Source organism: Haemaphysalis longicornis, unplaced genomic scaffold (assembly GCF_048455015.1).
Source record: "Haemaphysalis longicornis isolate Haplotype H1 unplaced genomic scaffold, Haemaphysalis longicornis Haplotype H1 scaffold_3, whole genome shotgun sequence".
NCBI classification, from domain to species: Eukaryota; Metazoa; Arthropoda; class Arachnida; order Ixodida; family Ixodidae; genus Haemaphysalis; species Haemaphysalis longicornis.
This window is the reverse complement of record NW_027526335.1, coordinates 169,946,300-169,963,326: the sequence shown is the minus strand read 5'-3', so window position 1 is coordinate 169,963,326 and position 17,027 is coordinate 169,946,300. Positions and strand designations below refer to the sequence as shown.

At 52.6% G+C, this 17,027-nt stretch overlaps 44 non-coding genes across 44 annotated transcripts; all 44 read right to left on the bottom strand.

Annotated features, from left to right (window-relative positions):
* Nucleotides 1-39: 39 nt before the first annotated feature.
* Nucleotides 40-112, bottom strand: Trnam-cau (transfer RNA methionine (anticodon CAU)). Its single transcript has one exon. It is a non-coding gene; the product is annotated as a tRNA-Met (tRNA).
* Nucleotides 113-336: 224 nt separating this feature from the next.
* Nucleotides 337-409, bottom strand: Trnam-cau (transfer RNA methionine (anticodon CAU)). Its single transcript has one exon. It is a non-coding gene; the product is annotated as a tRNA-Met (tRNA).
* Nucleotides 410-633: 224 nt separating this feature from the next.
* Trnam-cau (transfer RNA methionine (anticodon CAU)) lies at nt 634-706 on the bottom strand. The gene has a single exon. It is a non-coding gene; the product is annotated as a tRNA-Met (tRNA).
* A 224-nt stretch (nt 707-930) lies between these two features.
* On the bottom strand, nt 931-1,003 carry Trnam-cau (transfer RNA methionine (anticodon CAU)). The gene has a single exon. It is a non-coding gene; the product is annotated as a tRNA-Met (tRNA).
* Nucleotides 1,004-1,227: 224 nt separating this feature from the next.
* Nucleotides 1,228-1,300, bottom strand: Trnam-cau (transfer RNA methionine (anticodon CAU)). Its single transcript has one exon. It is a non-coding gene; the product is annotated as a tRNA-Met (tRNA).
* Nucleotides 1,301-1,524: 224 nt separating this feature from the next.
* On the bottom strand, nt 1,525-1,597 carry Trnam-cau (transfer RNA methionine (anticodon CAU)). Its single transcript has one exon. It is a non-coding gene; the product is annotated as a tRNA-Met (tRNA).
* A 224-nt stretch (nt 1,598-1,821) lies between these two features.
* Nucleotides 1,822-1,894, bottom strand: Trnam-cau (transfer RNA methionine (anticodon CAU)). Its single transcript has one exon. It is a non-coding gene; the product is annotated as a tRNA-Met (tRNA).
* A 224-nt stretch (nt 1,895-2,118) lies between these two features.
* Trnam-cau (transfer RNA methionine (anticodon CAU)) lies at nt 2,119-2,191 on the bottom strand. The gene has a single exon. It is a non-coding gene; the product is annotated as a tRNA-Met (tRNA).
* Nucleotides 2,192-2,406: 215 nt separating this feature from the next.
* On the bottom strand, nt 2,407-2,479 carry Trnam-cau (transfer RNA methionine (anticodon CAU)). Its single transcript has one exon. It is a non-coding gene; the product is annotated as a tRNA-Met (tRNA).
* Nucleotides 2,480-2,703: 224 nt separating this feature from the next.
* On the bottom strand, nt 2,704-2,776 carry Trnam-cau (transfer RNA methionine (anticodon CAU)). The gene has a single exon. It is a non-coding gene; the product is annotated as a tRNA-Met (tRNA).
* Nucleotides 2,777-3,000: 224 nt separating this feature from the next.
* Nucleotides 3,001-3,073, bottom strand: Trnam-cau (transfer RNA methionine (anticodon CAU)). The gene has a single exon. It is a non-coding gene; the product is annotated as a tRNA-Met (tRNA).
* Nucleotides 3,074-3,297: 224 nt separating this feature from the next.
* On the bottom strand, nt 3,298-3,368 carry Trnam-cau (transfer RNA methionine (anticodon CAU)). Its single transcript has one exon. It is a non-coding gene; the product is annotated as a tRNA-Met (tRNA).
* Nucleotides 3,369-3,592: 224 nt separating this feature from the next.
* On the bottom strand, nt 3,593-3,665 carry Trnam-cau (transfer RNA methionine (anticodon CAU)). The gene has a single exon. It is a non-coding gene; the product is annotated as a tRNA-Met (tRNA).
* Nucleotides 3,666-3,889: 224 nt separating this feature from the next.
* Trnam-cau (transfer RNA methionine (anticodon CAU)) lies at nt 3,890-3,962 on the bottom strand. Its single transcript has one exon. It is a non-coding gene; the product is annotated as a tRNA-Met (tRNA).
* A 224-nt stretch (nt 3,963-4,186) lies between these two features.
* Nucleotides 4,187-4,257, bottom strand: Trnam-cau (transfer RNA methionine (anticodon CAU)). The gene has a single exon. It is a non-coding gene; the product is annotated as a tRNA-Met (tRNA).
* A 224-nt stretch (nt 4,258-4,481) lies between these two features.
* On the bottom strand, nt 4,482-4,554 carry Trnam-cau (transfer RNA methionine (anticodon CAU)). Its single transcript has one exon. It is a non-coding gene; the product is annotated as a tRNA-Met (tRNA).
* A 224-nt stretch (nt 4,555-4,778) lies between these two features.
* On the bottom strand, nt 4,779-4,851 carry Trnam-cau (transfer RNA methionine (anticodon CAU)). The gene has a single exon. It is a non-coding gene; the product is annotated as a tRNA-Met (tRNA).
* Nucleotides 4,852-5,075: 224 nt separating this feature from the next.
* Nucleotides 5,076-5,148, bottom strand: Trnam-cau (transfer RNA methionine (anticodon CAU)). Its single transcript has one exon. It is a non-coding gene; the product is annotated as a tRNA-Met (tRNA).
* A 224-nt stretch (nt 5,149-5,372) lies between these two features.
* Nucleotides 5,373-5,445, bottom strand: Trnam-cau (transfer RNA methionine (anticodon CAU)). The gene has a single exon. It is a non-coding gene; the product is annotated as a tRNA-Met (tRNA).
* A 224-nt stretch (nt 5,446-5,669) lies between these two features.
* Nucleotides 5,670-5,742, bottom strand: Trnam-cau (transfer RNA methionine (anticodon CAU)). Its single transcript has one exon. It is a non-coding gene; the product is annotated as a tRNA-Met (tRNA).
* A 224-nt stretch (nt 5,743-5,966) lies between these two features.
* On the bottom strand, nt 5,967-6,039 carry Trnam-cau (transfer RNA methionine (anticodon CAU)). The gene has a single exon. It is a non-coding gene; the product is annotated as a tRNA-Met (tRNA).
* A 224-nt stretch (nt 6,040-6,263) lies between these two features.
* On the bottom strand, nt 6,264-6,336 carry Trnam-cau (transfer RNA methionine (anticodon CAU)). Its single transcript has one exon. It is a non-coding gene; the product is annotated as a tRNA-Met (tRNA).
* Nucleotides 6,337-6,560: 224 nt separating this feature from the next.
* Trnam-cau (transfer RNA methionine (anticodon CAU)) lies at nt 6,561-6,633 on the bottom strand. Its single transcript has one exon. It is a non-coding gene; the product is annotated as a tRNA-Met (tRNA).
* Nucleotides 6,634-6,848: 215 nt separating this feature from the next.
* Trnam-cau (transfer RNA methionine (anticodon CAU)) lies at nt 6,849-6,921 on the bottom strand. Its single transcript has one exon. It is a non-coding gene; the product is annotated as a tRNA-Met (tRNA).
* Nucleotides 6,922-7,145: 224 nt separating this feature from the next.
* Nucleotides 7,146-7,218, bottom strand: Trnam-cau (transfer RNA methionine (anticodon CAU)). Its single transcript has one exon. It is a non-coding gene; the product is annotated as a tRNA-Met (tRNA).
* A 224-nt stretch (nt 7,219-7,442) lies between these two features.
* Trnam-cau (transfer RNA methionine (anticodon CAU)) lies at nt 7,443-7,515 on the bottom strand. The gene has a single exon. It is a non-coding gene; the product is annotated as a tRNA-Met (tRNA).
* Nucleotides 7,516-7,739: 224 nt separating this feature from the next.
* Trnam-cau (transfer RNA methionine (anticodon CAU)) lies at nt 7,740-7,810 on the bottom strand. The gene has a single exon. It is a non-coding gene; the product is annotated as a tRNA-Met (tRNA).
* A 224-nt stretch (nt 7,811-8,034) lies between these two features.
* Nucleotides 8,035-8,107, bottom strand: Trnam-cau (transfer RNA methionine (anticodon CAU)). The gene has a single exon. It is a non-coding gene; the product is annotated as a tRNA-Met (tRNA).
* A 224-nt stretch (nt 8,108-8,331) lies between these two features.
* Trnam-cau (transfer RNA methionine (anticodon CAU)) lies at nt 8,332-8,404 on the bottom strand. Its single transcript has one exon. It is a non-coding gene; the product is annotated as a tRNA-Met (tRNA).
* A 223-nt stretch (nt 8,405-8,627) lies between these two features.
* Trnam-cau (transfer RNA methionine (anticodon CAU)) lies at nt 8,628-8,700 on the bottom strand. Its single transcript has one exon. It is a non-coding gene; the product is annotated as a tRNA-Met (tRNA).
* A 224-nt stretch (nt 8,701-8,924) lies between these two features.
* Trnam-cau (transfer RNA methionine (anticodon CAU)) lies at nt 8,925-8,997 on the bottom strand. The gene has a single exon. It is a non-coding gene; the product is annotated as a tRNA-Met (tRNA).
* Nucleotides 8,998-9,221: 224 nt separating this feature from the next.
* On the bottom strand, nt 9,222-9,294 carry Trnam-cau (transfer RNA methionine (anticodon CAU)). Its single transcript has one exon. It is a non-coding gene; the product is annotated as a tRNA-Met (tRNA).
* Nucleotides 9,295-9,518: 224 nt separating this feature from the next.
* On the bottom strand, nt 9,519-9,591 carry Trnam-cau (transfer RNA methionine (anticodon CAU)). The gene has a single exon. It is a non-coding gene; the product is annotated as a tRNA-Met (tRNA).
* Nucleotides 9,592-9,815: 224 nt separating this feature from the next.
* On the bottom strand, nt 9,816-9,888 carry Trnam-cau (transfer RNA methionine (anticodon CAU)). Its single transcript has one exon. It is a non-coding gene; the product is annotated as a tRNA-Met (tRNA).
* Nucleotides 9,889-10,112: 224 nt separating this feature from the next.
* On the bottom strand, nt 10,113-10,185 carry Trnam-cau (transfer RNA methionine (anticodon CAU)). Its single transcript has one exon. It is a non-coding gene; the product is annotated as a tRNA-Met (tRNA).
* A 224-nt stretch (nt 10,186-10,409) lies between these two features.
* On the bottom strand, nt 10,410-10,482 carry Trnam-cau (transfer RNA methionine (anticodon CAU)). The gene has a single exon. It is a non-coding gene; the product is annotated as a tRNA-Met (tRNA).
* A 224-nt stretch (nt 10,483-10,706) lies between these two features.
* Trnam-cau (transfer RNA methionine (anticodon CAU)) lies at nt 10,707-10,779 on the bottom strand. The gene has a single exon. It is a non-coding gene; the product is annotated as a tRNA-Met (tRNA).
* Nucleotides 10,780-11,003: 224 nt separating this feature from the next.
* Nucleotides 11,004-11,076, bottom strand: Trnam-cau (transfer RNA methionine (anticodon CAU)). The gene has a single exon. It is a non-coding gene; the product is annotated as a tRNA-Met (tRNA).
* A 224-nt stretch (nt 11,077-11,300) lies between these two features.
* Nucleotides 11,301-11,373, bottom strand: Trnam-cau (transfer RNA methionine (anticodon CAU)). The gene has a single exon. It is a non-coding gene; the product is annotated as a tRNA-Met (tRNA).
* Nucleotides 11,374-11,597: 224 nt separating this feature from the next.
* On the bottom strand, nt 11,598-11,670 carry Trnam-cau (transfer RNA methionine (anticodon CAU)). Its single transcript has one exon. It is a non-coding gene; the product is annotated as a tRNA-Met (tRNA).
* Nucleotides 11,671-11,894: 224 nt separating this feature from the next.
* On the bottom strand, nt 11,895-11,967 carry Trnam-cau (transfer RNA methionine (anticodon CAU)). Its single transcript has one exon. It is a non-coding gene; the product is annotated as a tRNA-Met (tRNA).
* A 224-nt stretch (nt 11,968-12,191) lies between these two features.
* On the bottom strand, nt 12,192-12,264 carry Trnam-cau (transfer RNA methionine (anticodon CAU)). The gene has a single exon. It is a non-coding gene; the product is annotated as a tRNA-Met (tRNA).
* A 224-nt stretch (nt 12,265-12,488) lies between these two features.
* On the bottom strand, nt 12,489-12,561 carry Trnam-cau (transfer RNA methionine (anticodon CAU)). The gene has a single exon. It is a non-coding gene; the product is annotated as a tRNA-Met (tRNA).
* Nucleotides 12,562-12,785: 224 nt separating this feature from the next.
* Trnam-cau (transfer RNA methionine (anticodon CAU)) lies at nt 12,786-12,858 on the bottom strand. The gene has a single exon. It is a non-coding gene; the product is annotated as a tRNA-Met (tRNA).
* Between the last annotated feature and the right edge of the window lie 4,169 nt (nt 12,859-17,027).

Here is a 17,027-nt window from a genome sequence, read left to right as displayed (position 1 = left end):
CACTGAGCCGCATGATGTGTAAAAATAGAACGCTCCGCCTGCCCCGGGTGAGGCTCGAACTCACGACCTTCAGATTATGAGACTGACGCGCTGCCTACTGCGCTACAGAGGCGGATGTTGTGACCCTTGCTCAGGCTCCTTTGCTCTCGCAATTCATCGCCTGCCAACGTTTGGGCTCTAATCACGGGGAACAACGTAAAGTGACCGACCGCGCATAACTATCATAGCCACAGTCCAACTCCGGCGCCTTTAATTTGTCAGAGTGGAGAGACTGGGAAAGTTAATTTAGGATGACACCACTGAGCCGCATGATGTGTAAAAAAAGAACGCTCCGCCTGCCCCGGGTGAGGCTCGAACTCACGACTTTCAGATTATGAGACTGACGCGCTGCCTACTGCGCTACCGAGGCGGATGTTGTGACCCTTGCTCGGGCTCCTTTGCTCTCGCAATTTATCGCCTGCCAACGTTTGGGCTCTAATCACGGGGAACAACGTAAAGTGACCGACCGCGCATAACTATCATAGCCACAGTCCAACTCCGGCGCCTTTAATTAGTCAGAGTGGCGAGACTGGGAAAGTTCCTTTAGGATGACACCACTGAGCCGCATGATGTGTAAAAATAGAACGCTCCGCCTGCCCCGGGTGAGGCTCGAACTCACGACTTTCAGATTATGAGACTGACGCGCTGCCTACTGCGCTACCGAGGCGGATGTTGTGACCCTTGCTCAGGCTCCTTTGCTCTCGCAATTCATCGCCTGCCAACGTTTGGGCTCTAATCACGGGGAACAACGTAAAGTGACCGACCGCGCATAACTATCATAGCCACAGTCCAACTCCGGCGCCTTTAATTAGTCAGAGTGGCGAGACTGGGAAAGTTCCTTTAGGATGACACCACTGAGCCGCATGATGTGTAAAAATAGAACGCTCCGCCTGCCCCGGGTGAGGCTCGAACTCACGACTTTCAGATTATGAGACTGACGCGCTGCCTACTGCGCTACCGAGGCGGATGTTGTGACCCTTGCTCAGGCTCCTTTGCTCTCGCAATTCATCGCCTGCCAACGTTTGGGCTCTAATCACGGGGAACAACGTAAAGTGACCGACCGCGCATAACTATCATAGCCACAGTCCAACTCCGGCGCCTTTAATTAGTCAGAGTGGCGAGACTGGGAAAGTTCCTTTAGGATGACACCACTGAGCCGCATGATGTGTAAAAATAGAACGCTCCGCCTGCCCCGGGTGAGGCTCGAACTCACGACTTTCAGATTATGAGACTGACGCGCTGCCTACTGCGCTACCGAGGCGGATGTTGTGACCCTTGCTCGGGCTCCTTTGCTCTCGCAATTTATCGCCTGCCAACGTTTGGGCTCTAATCACGGGGAACAACGTAAAGTGACCGACCGCGCATAACTATCATAGCCACAGTCCAACTCCGGCGCCTTTAATTAGTCAGAGTGGCGAGACTGGGAAAGTTCCTTTAGGATGACACCACTGAGCCGCATGATGTGTAAAAATAGAACGCTCCGCCTGCCCCGGGTGAGGCTCGAACTCACGACTTTCAGATTATGAGACTGACGCGCTGCCTACTGCGCTACCGAGGCGGATGTTGTGACCCTTGCTCAGGCTCCTTTGCTCTCGCAATTCATCGCCTGCCAACGTTTGGGCTCTAATCACGGGGAACAACGTAAAGTGACCGACCGCGCATAACTATCATAGCCACAGTCCAACTCCGGCGCCTTTAATTAGTCAGAGTGGCGAGACTGGGAAAGTTCCTTTAGGATGACACCACTGAGCCGCATGATGTGTAAAAATAGAACGCTCCGCCTGCCCCGGGTGAGGCTAGAACTCACGACCTTCAGATTATGAGACTGACGCGCTGCCTACTGCGCTACCGAGGCGGATGTTGTGACCCTTGCTCAGGCTCCTTTGCTCTCGCAATTCATCGCCTGCCAACGTTTGGGCTCTAATCACGGGGAACAACGTAAAGTGACCGACCGCGCATAACTATCATAGCCACAGTCCAACTCCGGCGCCTTTAATTAGTCAGAGTGGCGAGACTGGGAAAGTTCCTTTAGGATGACACCACTGAGCCGCATGATGTGTAAAAATAGAACGCTCCGCCTGCCCCGGGTGAGGCTAGAACTCACGACCTTCAGATTATGAGACTGACGCGCTGCCTACTGCGCTACCGAGGCGGATGTTGTGACCCTTGCTTTGCTCTCGCAATTCATCGCCTGCCAACGTTTGGGCTCTAATCACGGGGAACAACGTAAAGTGACCGACCGCGCATAACTATCATAGCCACAGTCCAACTCCGGCGCCTTTAATTAGTCAGAGTGGCGAGACTGGGAAAGTTCCTTTAGGATGACACCACTGAGCCGCATGATGTGTAAAAATAGAACGCTCCGCCTGCCCCGGGTGAGGCTAGAACTCACGACCTTCAGATTATGAGACTGACGCGCTGCCTACTGCGCTACAGAGGCGGATGTTGTGACCCTTGCTCGGGCTCCTTTGCTCTCGCAATTCATCGCCTGCCAACGTTTGGGCTCTAATCACGGGGAACAACGTAAAGTGACCGACCGCGCATAACTATCATAGCCACAGTCCAACTCCGGCGCCTTTAATTTGTCAGAGTGGCGAGACTGGGAAAGTTCCTTTAGGATGACACCACTGAGCCGCATGATGTGTAAAAAAAGAACGCTCCGCCTGCCCCGGGTGAGGCTCGAACTCACGACTTTCAGATTATGAGACTGACGCGCTGCCTACTGCGCTACCGAGGCGGATGTTGTGACCCTTGCTCGGGCTCCTTTGCTCTCGCAATTTATCGCCTGCCAACGTTTGGGCTCTAATCACGGGGAACAACGTAAAGTGACCGACCGCGCATGCCTATCATAGCCACAGTCCAACTCCGGCGCCTTTAATTAGTCAGAGTGGCGAGACTGGGAAAGTTCCTTTAGGATGACACCACTGAGCCGCATGATGTGTAAAAAAAGAACGCTCCGCCTGCCCCGGGTGAGGCTCGAACTCACGACCTTCAGATTATGAGACTGACGCGCTGCCTACTGCGCTACCGAGGCGGATGTTGTAACCCTTGCTCGGGCTCCTTTGCTCTCGCAATTCATCGCCTGCCAACGTTTGGGCTCTAATCACGGGGAACAACGTAAAGTGACCGACCGCGCATACCTATCATAGCCACAGTCCAACTCCGGCGCCTTTGATTAGTCAGAGTGGCGAGACTGGGAAAGTTCCTTTAGGATGACACCACTGAGCCGCATGATGTGTAAAAATAGAACGCTCCGCCTGCCCCGGGTGAGGCTCGCACTCACGACTCAGATTATGAGACTGACGCGCTGCCTACTGCGCTACCGAGGCGGATGTTGTGACCCTTGCTCAGGCTCCTTTGCTCTCGCAATTCATCGCCTGCCAACGTTTGGGCTCTAATCACGGGGAACAACGTAAAGTGACCGACCGCGCATAACTATCATAGCCACAGTCCAACTCCGGCGCCTTTAATTAGTCAGAGTGGCGAGACTGGGAAAGTTCCTTTAGGATGACACCACTGAGCCGCATGATGTGTAAAAAAAGAACGCTCCGCCTGCCCCGGGTGAGGCTAGAACTCACGACCTTCAGATTATGAGACTGACGCGCTGCCTACTGCGCTACCGAGGCGGATGTTGTAACCCTTGCTCGGGCTCCTTTGCTCTCGCAATTCATCGCCTGCCAACGTTTGGGCTCTAATCACGGGGAACAACGTAAAGTGACCGACCGCGCATAACTATCATAGCCACAGTCCAACTCCGGCGCCTTTAATTAGTCAGAGTGGCGAGACTGGGAAAGTTCCTTTAGGATGACACCACTGAGCCGCATGATGTGTAAAAAAAGAACGCTCCGCCTGCCCCGGGTGAGGCTCGAACTCACGACCTTCAGATTATGAGACTGACGCGCTGCCTACTGCGCTACCGAGGCGGATGTTGTAACCCTTGCTCGGGCTCCTTTGCTCTCGCAATTCATCGCCTGCCAACGTTTGGGCTCTAATCACGGGGAACAACGTAAAGTGACCGACCGCGCATACCTATCATAGCCACAGTCCAACTCCGGCGCCTTTGATTAGTCAGAGTGGCGAGACTGGGAAAGTTCCTTTAGGATGACACCACTGAGCCGCATGATGTGTAAAAAAAGAACGCTCCGCCTGCCCCGGGTGAGGCTCGCACTCACGACTCAGATTATGAGACTGACGCGCTGCCTACTGCGCTACCGAGGCGGATGTTGTGACCCTTGCTCAGGCTCCTTTGCTCTCGCAATTCATCGCCTGCCAACGTTTGGGCTCTAATCACGGGGAACAACGTAAAGTGACCGACCGCGCATAACTATCATAGCCACAGTCCAACTCCGGCGCCTTTAATTAGTCAGAGTGGCGAGACTGGGAAAGTTCCTTTAGGATGACACCACTGAGCCGCATGATGTGTAAAAAAAGAACGCTCCGCCTGCCCCGGGTGAGGCTAGAACTCACGACCTTCAGATTATGAGACTGACGCGCTGCCTACTGCGCTACCGAGGCGGATGTTGTGACCCTTGCTCGGGCTCCTTTGCTCTCGCAATTCATCGCCTGCCAACGTTTGGGCTCTAATCACGGGGAACAACGTAAAGTGACCGACCGCGCATGCCTATCATAGCCACAGTCCAACTCCGGCGCCTTTAATTAGTCAGAGTGGCGAGACTGGGAAAGTTCCTTTAGGATGACACCACTGAGCCGCATGATGTGTAAAAAAAGAACGCTCCGCCTGCCCCGGGTGAGGCTCGAACTCACGACTTTCAGATTATGAGACTGACGCGCTGCCTACTGCGCTACCGAGGCGGATGTTGTGACCCTTGCTCGGGCTCCTTTGCTCTCGCAATTTATCGCCTGCCAACGTTTGGGCTCTAATCACGGGGAACAACGTAAAGTGACCGACCGCGCATAACTATCATAGCCACAGTCCAACTCCGGCGCCTTTAATTAGTCAGAGTGGCGAGACTGGGAAAGTTCCTTTAGGATGACACCACTGAGCCGCATGATGTGTAAAAATAGAACGCTCCGCCTGCCCCGGGTGAGGCTCGAACTCACGACTTTCAGATTATGAGACTGACGCGCTGCCTACTGCGCTACCGAGGCGGATGTTGTGACCCTTGCTCAGGCTCCTTTGCTCTCGCAATTCATCGCCTGCCAACGTTTGGGCTCTAATCACGGGGAACAACGTAAAGTGACCGACCGCGCATAACTATCATAGCCACAGTCCAACTCCGGCGCCTTTAATTAGTCAGAGTGGCGAGACTGGGAAAGTTCCTTTAGGATGACACCACTGAGCCGCATGATGTGTAAAAATAGAACGCTCCGCCTGCCCCGGGTGAGGCTCGAACTCACGACTTTCAGATTATGAGACTGACGCGCTGCCTACTGCGCTACCGAGGCGGATGTTGTGACCCTTGCTCAGGCTCCTTTGCTCTCGCAATTCATCGCCTGCCAACGTTTGGGCTCTAATCACGGGGAACAACGTAAAGTGACCGACCGCGCATAACTATCATAGCCACAGTCCAACTCCGGCGCCTTTAATTAGTCAGAGTGGCGAGACTGGGAAAGTTCCTTTAGGATGACACCACTGAGCCGCATGATGTGTAAAAATAGAACGCTCCGCCTGCCCCGGGTGAGGCTCGAACTCACGACTTTCAGATTATGAGACTGACGCGCTGCCTACTGCGCTACCGAGGCGGATGTTGTGACCCTTGCTCGGGCTCCTTTGCTCTCGCAATTTATCGCCTGCCAACGTTTGGGCTCTAATCACGGGGAAGAACGTAAAGTGACCGACCGCGCATAACTATCATAGCCACAGTCCAACTCCGGCGCCTTTAATTAGTCAGAGTGGCGAGACTGGGAAAGTTCCTTTAGGATGACACCACTGAGCCGCATGATGTGTAAAAATAGAACGCTCCGCCTGCCCCGGGTGAGGCTCGAACTCACGACTTTCAGATTATGAGACTGACGCGCTGCCTACTGCGCTACCGAGGCGGATGTTGTGACCCTTGCTCAGGCTCCTTTGCTCTCGCAATTCATCGCCTGCCAACGTTTGGGCTCTAATCACGGGGAACAACGTAAAGTGACCGACCGCGCATAACTATCATAGCCACAGTCCAACTCCGGCGCCTTTAATTAGTCAGAGTGGCGAGACTGGGAAAGTTCCTTTAGGATGACACCACTGAGCCGCATGATGTGTAAAAATAGAACGCTCCGCCTGCCCCGGGTGAGGCTAGAACTCACGACCTTCAGATTATGAGACTGACGCGCTGCCTACTGCGCTACCGAGGCGGATGTTGTGACCCTTGCTCAGGCTCCTTTGCTCTCGCAATTCATCGCCTGCCAACGTTTGGGCTCTAATCACGGGGAACAACGTAAAGTGACCGACCGCGCATAACTATCATAGCCACAGTCCAACTCCGGCGAATTTAATTAGTCAGAGTGGCGAGACTGGGAAAGTTCCTTTAGGATGACACCACTGAGCCGCATGATGTGTAAAAATAGAACGCTCCGCCTGCCCCGGGTGAGGCTAGAACTCACGACCTTCAGATTATGAGACTGACGCGCTGCCTACTGCGCTACCGAGGCGGATGTTGTGACCCTTGCTTTGCTCTCGCAATTCATCGCCTGCCAACGTTTGGGCTCTAATCACGGGGAACAACGTAAAGTGACCGACCGCGCATAACTATCATAGCCACAGTCCAACTCCGGCGCCTTTAATTAGTCAGAGTGGCGAGACTGGGAAAGTTCCTTTAGGATGACACCACTGAGCCGCATGATGTGTAAAAATAGAACGCTCCGCCTGCCCCGGGTGAGGCTAGAACTCACGACCTTCAGATTATGAGACTGACGCGCTGCCTACTGCGCTACAGAGGCGGATGTTGTGACCCTTGCTCGGGCTCCTTTGCTCTCGCAATTCATCGCCTGCCAACGTTTGGGCTCTAATCACGGGGAACAACGTAAAGTGACCGACCGCGCATAACTATCATAGCCACAGTCCAACTCCGGCGCCTTTAATTTGTCAGAGTGGCGAGACTGGGAAAGTTCCTTTAGGATGACACCACTGAGCCGCATGATGTGTAAAAAAAGAACGCTCCGCCTGCCCCGGGTGAGGCTCGAACTCACGACTTTCAGATTATGAGACTGACGCGCTGCCTACTGCGCTACCGAGGCGGATGTTGTGACCCTTGCTCGGGCTCCTTTGCTCTCGCAATTTATCGCCTGCCAACGTTTGGGCTCTAATCACGGGGAACAACGTAAAGTGACCGACCGCGCATGCCTATCATAGCCACAGTCCAACTCCGGCGCCTTTAATTAGTCAGAGTGGCGAGACTGGGAAAGTTCCTTTAGGATGACACCACTGAGCCGCATGATGTGTAAAAAAAGAACGCTCCGCCTGCCCCGGGTGAGGCTCGAACTCACGACCTTCAGATTATGAGACTGACGCGCTGCCTACTGCGCTACCGAGGCGGATGTTGTAACCCTTGCTCGGGCTCCTTTGCTCTCGCAATTCATCGCCTGCCAACGTTTGGGCTCTAATCACGGGGAACAACGTAAAGTGACCGACCGCGCATACCTATCATAGCCACAGTCCAACTCCGGCGCCTTTGATTAGTCAGAGTGGCGAGACTGGGAAAGTTCCTTTAGGATGACACCACTGAGCCGCATGATGTGTAAAAAAAGAACGCTCCGCCTGCCCCGGGTGAGGCTCGCACTCACGACTCAGATTATGAGACTGACGCGCTGCCTACTGCGCTACCGAGGCGGATGTTGTGACCCTTGCTCAGGCTCCTTTGCTCTCGCAATTCATCGCCTGCCAACGTTTGGGCTCTAATCACGGGGAACAACGTAAAGTGACCGACCGCGCATAACTATCATAGCCACAGTCCAACTCCGGCGCCTTTAATTAGTCAGAGTGGCGAGACTGGGAAAGTTCCTTTAGGATGACACCACTGAGCCGCATGATGTGTAAAAAAAGAACGCTCCGCCTGCCCCGGGTGAGGCTAGAACTCACGACCTTCAGATTATGAGACTGACGCGCTGCCTACTGCGCTACCGAGGCGGATGTTGTGACCCTTGCTCGGGCTCCTTTGCTCTCGCAATTCATCGCCTGCCAACGTTTGGGCTCTAATCACGGGGAACAACGCAAAGTGACCGACCGCGCATGCCTATCATAGCCACAGTCCAACTCCGGCGCCTTTAATTAGTCAGAGTGGCGAGACTGGGAAAGTTCCTTTAGGATGACACCACTGAGCCGCATGATGTGTAAAAAAAGAACGCTCCGCCTGCCCCGGGTGAGGCTCGAACTCACGACCTTCAGATTATGAGACTGACGCGCTGCCTACTGCGCTACCGAGGCGGATGTTGTGACCCTTGCTCGGGCTCCTTTCTCTCGCAATTCATCGCCTGCCAACGTTTGGGCTCTAATCACGGGGAACAACGTAAAGTGACCGACCGCGCATGCCTATCATAGCCACAGTCCAACTCCGGCGCCTTTAATTAGTCAGAGTGGCGAGACTGGGAAAGTTCCTTTAGGATGACACCACTGAGCCGCATGATGTGTAAAAAAAGAACGCTCCGCCTGCCCCGGGTGAGGCTCGAACTCACGACCTTCAGATTATGAGACTGACGCGCTGCCTACTGCGCTACCGAGGCGGATGTTGTGACCCTTGCTCAGGCTCCTTTGCTCAAGCAATTCATCGCCTGCCAACGTTTGGGCTCTAATCACGGGGAACAACGTAAAGTGACCGACCGCGCATACCTATCATAGCCACAGTCCAACTCCGGCGCCTTTAATTAGTCAGAGTGGCGAGACTGGGAAAGTTCCTTTAGGATGACACCACTGAGCCGCATGATGTGTAAAAAAAGAACGCTCCGCCTGCCCCGGGTGAGGCTCGCACTCACGACCTTCAGATTATGAGACTGACGCGCTGCCTACTGCGCTACCGAGGCGGATGTTGTGACCCTTGCTCAGGCTCCTTTGCTCTCGCAATTCATCGCCTGCCAACGTTTGGGCTCTAATCACGGGGAACAACGTAAAGTGACCGACCGCGCATAACTATCATAGCCACAGTCCAACTCCGGCGCCTTTAATTAGTCAGAGTGGCGAGACTGGGAAAGTTCCTTTAGGATGACACCACTGAGCCGCATGATGTGTAAAAAAAGAACGCTCCGCCTGCCCCGGGTGAGGCTCGCACTCACGACCTTCAGATTATGAGACTGACGCGCTGCCTACTGCGCTACCGAGGCGGATGTTGTGACCCTTGCTCGGGCTCCTTTGCTCTCGCAATTCATCGCATGCCAACGTTTGGGCTCTAATCACGGGGAACAACGTAAAGTGACCGACCGCGCATAACTATCATAGCCACAGTCCAACTCCGGCGCCTTTAATTAGTCAGAGTGGCGAGACTGGGAAAGTTCCTTTAGGATGACACCACTGAGCCGCATGATGTGTAAAAAAAGAACGCCCCGCCTGCCCCGGGTGAGGCTAGAACTCACGACCTTCAGATTATGAGACTGACGCGCTGCCTACTGCGCTACCGAGGCGGATGTTGTGACCCTTGCTCGGGCTCCTTTGCTCTCGCAAGTCATCGCCTGCCAACGTTTGGGCTCTAATCACGGGGAACAACGTAAAGTGGCCGACCGCGCATACCTATCATAGCCACAGTCCAACTCCGGCGCCTTTAATTAGTCAGAGTGGCGAGACTGGGAAAGTTCCTTTAGGATGACACCACTGAGCCGCATGATGTGTAAAAAAAGAACGCTCCGCCTGCCCGGGGTGAGGCTCGAACTCACGACCTTCAGATTATGAGACTGACGCGCTGCCTACTGCGCTACCGAGGCGGATGTTGTGACCCTTGCTCGGGCTCCTTTGCTCTCGCAATTCATCGCCTGCCAACGTTTGGGCTCTAATCACGGGGAACAACGTAAAGTGACCGACCGCGCATGCCTATCATAGCCGCAGTCCAACTCCGGCGCCTTTAATTAGTCAGAGTGGCGAGACTGGGAAAGTTCCTTTAGGATGACACCACTGAGCCGCATGATGTGTAAAAAAAGAACGCTCCGCCTGCCCCGGGTGAGGCTCGCACTCACGACCTTCAGATTATGAGACTGACGCGCTGCCTACTGCGCTACCGAGGCGGATGTTGTGACCCTTGCTCGGGCTCCTTTGCTCTCGCAATTCATCGCCTGCCAACGTTTGGGCTCTAATCACGGGGAACAACGTAAAGTGACCGACCGCGCATGCCTATCATAGCCACAGTCCAACTCCGGCGCCTTTAATTAGTCAGAGTGGCGATACTGGGATAGTTCCTTTAGGATGACACCACTGAGCCGCATGATGTGTAAAAAAAGAACGCTCCGCCTGCCCCGGGTGAGGCTCGAACTCACGACCTTCAGATTATGAGACTGACGCGCTGCCTACTGCGCTACCGAGGCGGATGTTGTGACCCTTGCTCGGGCTCCTTTGCTCTCGCAATTCATCGCCTGCCAACGTTTGGGCTCTAATCACGGGGAACAACGTAAAGTGACCGACCGCGCATGCCTATCATAGCCACAGTCCAACTCCGGCGCCTTTAATTAGTCAGAGTGGCGATACTGGGATAGTTCCTTTAGGATGACACCACTGAGCCGCATGATGTGTAAAAAAAGAACGCTCCGCCTGCCCCGGGTGAGGCTCGAACTCACGACCTTCAGATTATGAGACTGACGCGCTGCCTACTGCGCTACCGAGGCGGATGTTGTGACCCTTGCTCGGGCTCCTTTGCTCTCGCAATTCATCGCCTGCCAACGTTTGGGCTCTAATCACGGGGAACAACGTAAAGTGACCGACCGCGCATGCCTATCATAGCCACAGTCCAACTCCGGCGCCTTTAATTAGTCAGAGTGGCGATACTGGGATAGTTCCTTTAGGATGACACCACTGAGCCGCATGATGTGTAAAAAAAGAACGCTCCGCCTGCCCCGGGTGAGGCTCGCACTCACGACCTTCAGATTATGAGACTGACGCGCTGCCTACTGCGCTACCGAGGCGGATGTTGTGACCCTTGCTCGGGCTCCTTTGCTCTCGCAATTCATCGCCTGCCAACGTTTGGGCTCTAATCACGGGGAACAACGTAAAGTGACCGACCGCGCATGCCTATCATAGCCACAGTCCAACTCCGGCGCCTTTAATTAGTCAGAGTGGCGATACTGGGATAGTTCCTTTAGGATGACACCACTGAGCCGCATGATGTGTAAAAAAAGAACGCTCCGCCTGCCCCGGGTGAGGCTCGCACTCACGACCTTCAGATTATGAGACTGACGCGCTGCCTACTGCGCTACCGAGGCGGATGTTGTGACCCTTGCTCGGGCTCCTTTGCTCTCGCAATTCATCGCCTGCCAACGTTTGGGCTCTAATCACGGGGAACAACGTAAAGTGACCGACCGCGCATGCCTATCATAGCCACAGTCCAACTCCGGCGCCTTTAATTAGTCAGAGTGGCGATACTGGGATAGTTCCTTTAGGATGACACCACTGAGCCGCATGATGTGTAAAAAAAGAACGCTCCGCCTGCCCCGGGTGAGGCTCGCACTCACGACCTTCAGATTATGAGACTGACGCGCTGCCTACTGCGCTACCGAGGCGGATGTTGTGACCCTTGCTCGGGCTCCTTTGCTCTCGCAATTCATCGCCTGCCAACGTTTGGGCTCTAATCACGGGGAACAACGTAAAGTGACCGACCGCGCATGCCTATCATAGCCACAGTCCAACTCCGGCGCCTTTAATTAGTCAGAGTGGCGATACTGGGATAGTTCCTTTAGGATGACACCACTGAGCCGCATGATGTGTAAAAAAAGAACGCTCCGCCTGCCCCGGGTGAGGCTCGCACTCACGACCTTCAGATTATGAGACTGACGCGCTGCCTACTGCGCTACCGAGGCGGATGTTGTGACCCTTGCTCGGGCTCCTTTGCTCTCGCAATTCATCGCCTGCCAACGTTTGGGCTCTAATCACGGGGAACAACGTAAAGTGACCGACCGCGCATGCCTATCATAGCCACAGTCCAACTCCGGCGCCTTTAATTAGTCAGAGTGGCGATACTGGGATAGTTCCTTTAGGATGACACCACTGAGCCGCATGATGTGTAAAAAAAGAACGCTCCGCCTGCCCCGGGTGAGGCTCGCACTCACGACCTTCAGATTATGAGACTGACGCGCTGCCTACTGCGCTACCGAGGCGGATGTTGTGACCCTTGCTCGGGCTCCTTTGCTCTCGCAATTCATCGCCTGCCAACGTTTGGGCTCTAATCACGGGGAACAACGTAAAGTGACCGACCGCGCATGCCTATCATAGCCACAGTCCAACTCCGGCGCCTTTAATTAGTCAGAGTGGCGATACTGGGATAGTTCCTTTAGGATGACACCACTGAGCCGCATGATGTGTAAAAAAAGAACGCTCCGCCTGCCCCGGGTGAGGCTCGCACTCACGACCTTCAGATTATGAGACTGACGCGCTGCCTACTGCGCTACCGAGGCGGATGTTGTGACCCTTGCTCGGGCTCCTTTGCTCTCGCAATTCATCGCCTGCCAACGTTTGGGCTCTAATCACGGGGAACAACGTAAAGTGACCGACCGCGCATGCCTATCATAGCCACAGTCCAACTCCGGCGCCTTAAATTAGTCAGAGTGGCGAGACTGGGAAAGTTCCTTTAGGATGACACCACTGAGCCGCATGATGTGTAAAAAAAGAACGCTCCGCCTGCCCCGGGTGAGGCTCGAACTCACGACCTTCAGATTATGAGACTGACGCGCTGCCTACTGCGCTACCGAGGCTTTTTTTTTTCTTTATTGCCGGTTTCAAACAAAATCCAGAAACAACGGTACATATGATAAAATCGCTGACCTCACTCAAGCCAGCGCTACATAACTAAAAACGGGGCATAGACAATACCTTTTCAAATTCATGCAACCATTCAGGTGTACAGTTCTGACTCTTCCACATTTCTACAATACGTTGGGCACTCTCACAGAAATACTGCCTTGCTGGCCTTCCGTCTACGTCACAGTGCCGAAACGCCATTCGAGACCTCCATATTCCGTGGAGGACCAGCAACATCACTAGGTCGTAAGGCACTCCATTATCGTTTTGCACTGACAGAAATCAGATGCCATAAGGGCTCAACAGAAACTCCTTTTTCAAAGTTCACTGAAGAACGTCCTACAAAAACACCCCATCCCAACAATCCAAAAAAACATGTTCCACCGTCTCGGTCTTTTTACACAAAGAACAGTCCACACCCCATGGCACAAACAGACCCTTTTCTAACATCCATGGTTTAACTGGTAACACCCCACAGTGCAGTTTAAAGAAAAATGTTTTAACACCCGGGGGAATGGCCATAGCTTTTACACGTTTCAAAACGTTCTGCCCGGGGCCCACCGGAAACATGGATTGGTATAAAGGAACAGGCAAACAGATTTCTGCGAGGTCTTTATACAACTTTTTTTTCGACACGGCACTCAAGTACTCCATAGAGAACCGTACACAAAGAAATTGTGTTGCTTGTACAGCTTCTTTTAAATACCCGTGTACTGCCCCATTGCAGCTTTGACAAGACGTAACAATGAATTGGGGCAATAGTCTGCCTAACCTGACTTGAAAAACAGTGCGCAGGAAGGGGTCCTTTACCTCGCGCAAGAAATAAAAACGATTCACAACTTGTCTCAAAAAAAGATGCGAGAGCGATAAACCGCCTTCGCGAACTCTTCGAAAAAGATTCGTCCTACTTGTTTTTTCCCAGGACGAGCCCCAAACAAAAACAGCACAAACGCGATGCAGCCGCTGAACATTGGCGCGAGAACAGTGAATCACTTGCAAAACGTACCAAAGTTTCGCGAACAAAAATATGTTGCACACCGTTGCGCGCGCAAACATCGACAGCGCACGCCCCTTCCCTTCCCACTTTTCCGCTTTATCACGCAACGCAGTCGTCTGGCTTCGCCAGTACGGGTCGCTATCTCTGTAGTTTTCAAGTGGAACGCCTAAGTATTTGACCGGCACAACCTGCCAGTTCATACCTTCAAAGACAGTAGCGGTTACGTCCCAATTGCCATGCCAGAATCCCAAGCACTTGCTCCAATTTACCGAGCTCCCAGTATATTCACAAAACGTCTTAAGCAACGCAACTGCAGTACTAATGCTTTTTCTGTCACGACAAAATAAAGCGATGTCGTCCGCGTATGCCAATACACGTACCTCGCATGCCTGCAACTGGAAACCATGAATACTATTGCTGTTTATTATGCTAGCGCAAAACGACTCGATGTACAAGCAAAACAGTAAAGGGGACAGCGGGCATCCTTGCCGTACTGAAAGCGTGACATATATTGGGCGGCTCACTGACTTATTTATTACCAGCCTTGTTGAACACTCCTTATACGCCAGTCTTACGCCCTCCGTTATTACTTTCCCTAGGTATACTTTTTCCAAAATAGTATAGAGTAGCTCATGAGAGACCTTATCAAATGCCTTCTCAAGGTCTATTTGCAGCATGGCTACAACCTCATTCATGCCGTCACAACACTCGAGAATGCTCCGTGCTATGTGTATACTACTAGTTATAGACCTTCCTTTTATTCCACATGTTTGGTGTTCGCCTACTATGTCTATTATCACACTCTGTAACCTCCTTGCTAAGACTTTCATTAATATTTTATAATCTACATTCGTCAAAGATATCGGCCTATACGCAGTTACTTTTCTGAGCTCTTCTTTTACATCTGTTTTGGGTATGAGTACAGTGTGCGATTGTGAGAACGAAGGGGGTAGTCTTTCCAGTGTGTAGGCTTCTGAGTAAAGGTCACATAAAACTGGACTTAGGTTATTGCGGAAAGCTTTGTAGAACGCCGTGCACAACCCGTCAGGGCCTGGAGACTTTCCCGGACTTAATTCATCGATAGCCTTCTTAACCTCTTCCACTGTAATTGGTACTTCTAAATTTTCTTTCGCCTCTTCATCTATCGTCGACAAGAATCTTAAAAAAATTTCCTTAAACCCTTCTAAGTTTGCAGGTTGGCACGAAAACAAACCATCATAAAAATCACAAAAGGCATAGCTAATTGCTTGTTGTTCATCAAGAACCTGCCCTTTATACTCTATTTCCGCAATAGAATTGCGGGTCGCGTATCTCTTTTCAGAGCTAAGTGCTCTCTTTGTAGGGGCTTCCCCTAACATGAACTTTTCTGCACGGGCTCGCACTATCGCACCATGATATTTCTCTTGTTCTATAGCTTCTAACTGATGTTTCAAAGTTGTAATGTCTTCCTTGAACAGTCCAGGTGACTCGCACTCTAGTGCAGAAAGAGTCTCCAGGTTTTCTCTAAGCAGAACTTCCCTTTTTTCGTTTATCATAATGTAAGGCAGTTGACCTTTCCAATGCTGTCATCTTAATATCTGCTTTAAAGTTCTCCCACTTAGAGGCACAGTCACATGTATCCTGTTCAAGGTTCCTGATCTTTTTCGTTACTTCTTTTACAAATTCTTCATCCTTCAATATTAAGCTGTTCATTTTCCATAAATACCAGTTGAACGTCTTTTTATCTTTGCGCTTTCCAATCAAGAACGACACTAGGCAATGGTCGCTGAACGACACAGGTGTAACAGTATACTCAGAGCACTCCGGCGCAAGTTCTAACGACACATAAGCTCGGTCTAATCTTGCGTGGCTCGTTCCTTGAAAGTGGGTGAACTGGATATGCGTCTTGCATTCCAACATATCCCCCACATCTTCCAAACCAAAATCTGCCGTGACACCATTCAACGCAATCGTGCTTCCGTCGCGATAAGGAGTGCCACTTGATTTATCGCGAGCCGAGCACACACAAATAAAATCTCCCAGTAACACAAGAGCCCGTTCTGTGTCAAGCCAGGCCCTCAACTCTTCAAAAAACACTTTTCTTTCTTCGCCCTTTGTAGGCGCGTACACACAAACAATCCGCCATTCTTTTGACGCTAAAATAAAATCACAAATAATAAAGCGCCCATTTAAACTGGACGTAACGTTTTGCACTACTACGCCGCTGCTCCGACGTATTAAAATCAGACAACCTGCCGACAATCCCACCGCATGGCTGACACAGACTTCATAACTAGGACTAAACACACCCACCATCTTTTCCGTGCTTTGCTCGGTCTCTACTTTCGTCTCCTGAAAGGCTACGACATCTATCTCCCTCTCCTTGATGATTCTGTACAACTGACTCTGACGTTTACGCTCGGAAAGGCCGCGTACATTAAGGGTGGCACAACGCAGATGATGAAATGAACACAGCATGAATGGAAGTTGAAGGCAAGTAACACACTGTTACACACACGTTTCAGGAACACTAGCCCCGCCCCCTTTTCTACGCCTAAAAAAAATAAAAAGTGTTGTCCGTGCCGTAACGCTCATTCGAAGACCTCCCGCGCAAAAAACAGCAAACGTTTCGCTTACGGAGGCTTCCCCGCCGCTGGTCCTCTGTCGTAAGGCGTGGTGTTGGGCTTTGGCTTGAAGCTTGGGCGCCTCAGCATAACCCCGCCCACACTTACCTTGACGTTGCCGGAGTCACCAGAGTCCTCACGCTTATCGCCCTCCTTACGCGGCCGCTTGATGGTGGCTTCCGGGTCGTCTCCGTCGCCGTCGCCGGCGTCACGCACTTCACGAGTTAAGGCGGTGTTCGTCGAACCCGCCCCAACATACTCCTCACTTTTCGCGTCCAGCACAGGTGCCACCGGCGCTGGGTCGTTCTGGGAGGTCGACTGCTGCTCCACGGGAGCAGCATTTACGTCCTCCACGTCTGGTTCCGCCAAAGGGTCCCCGGTTGCGGACGCACCACCTCCTCCGGCTGCTGCAGCCTCCGCCTCCTCCTCGTCCATACGGTTTTCAGCCGCGTCCGCGTCTCCGGCAGGTCCGGTGACATGTGCATACGTCCGCACGCACTGCGTCGCTTTGTGACCGAAGCGG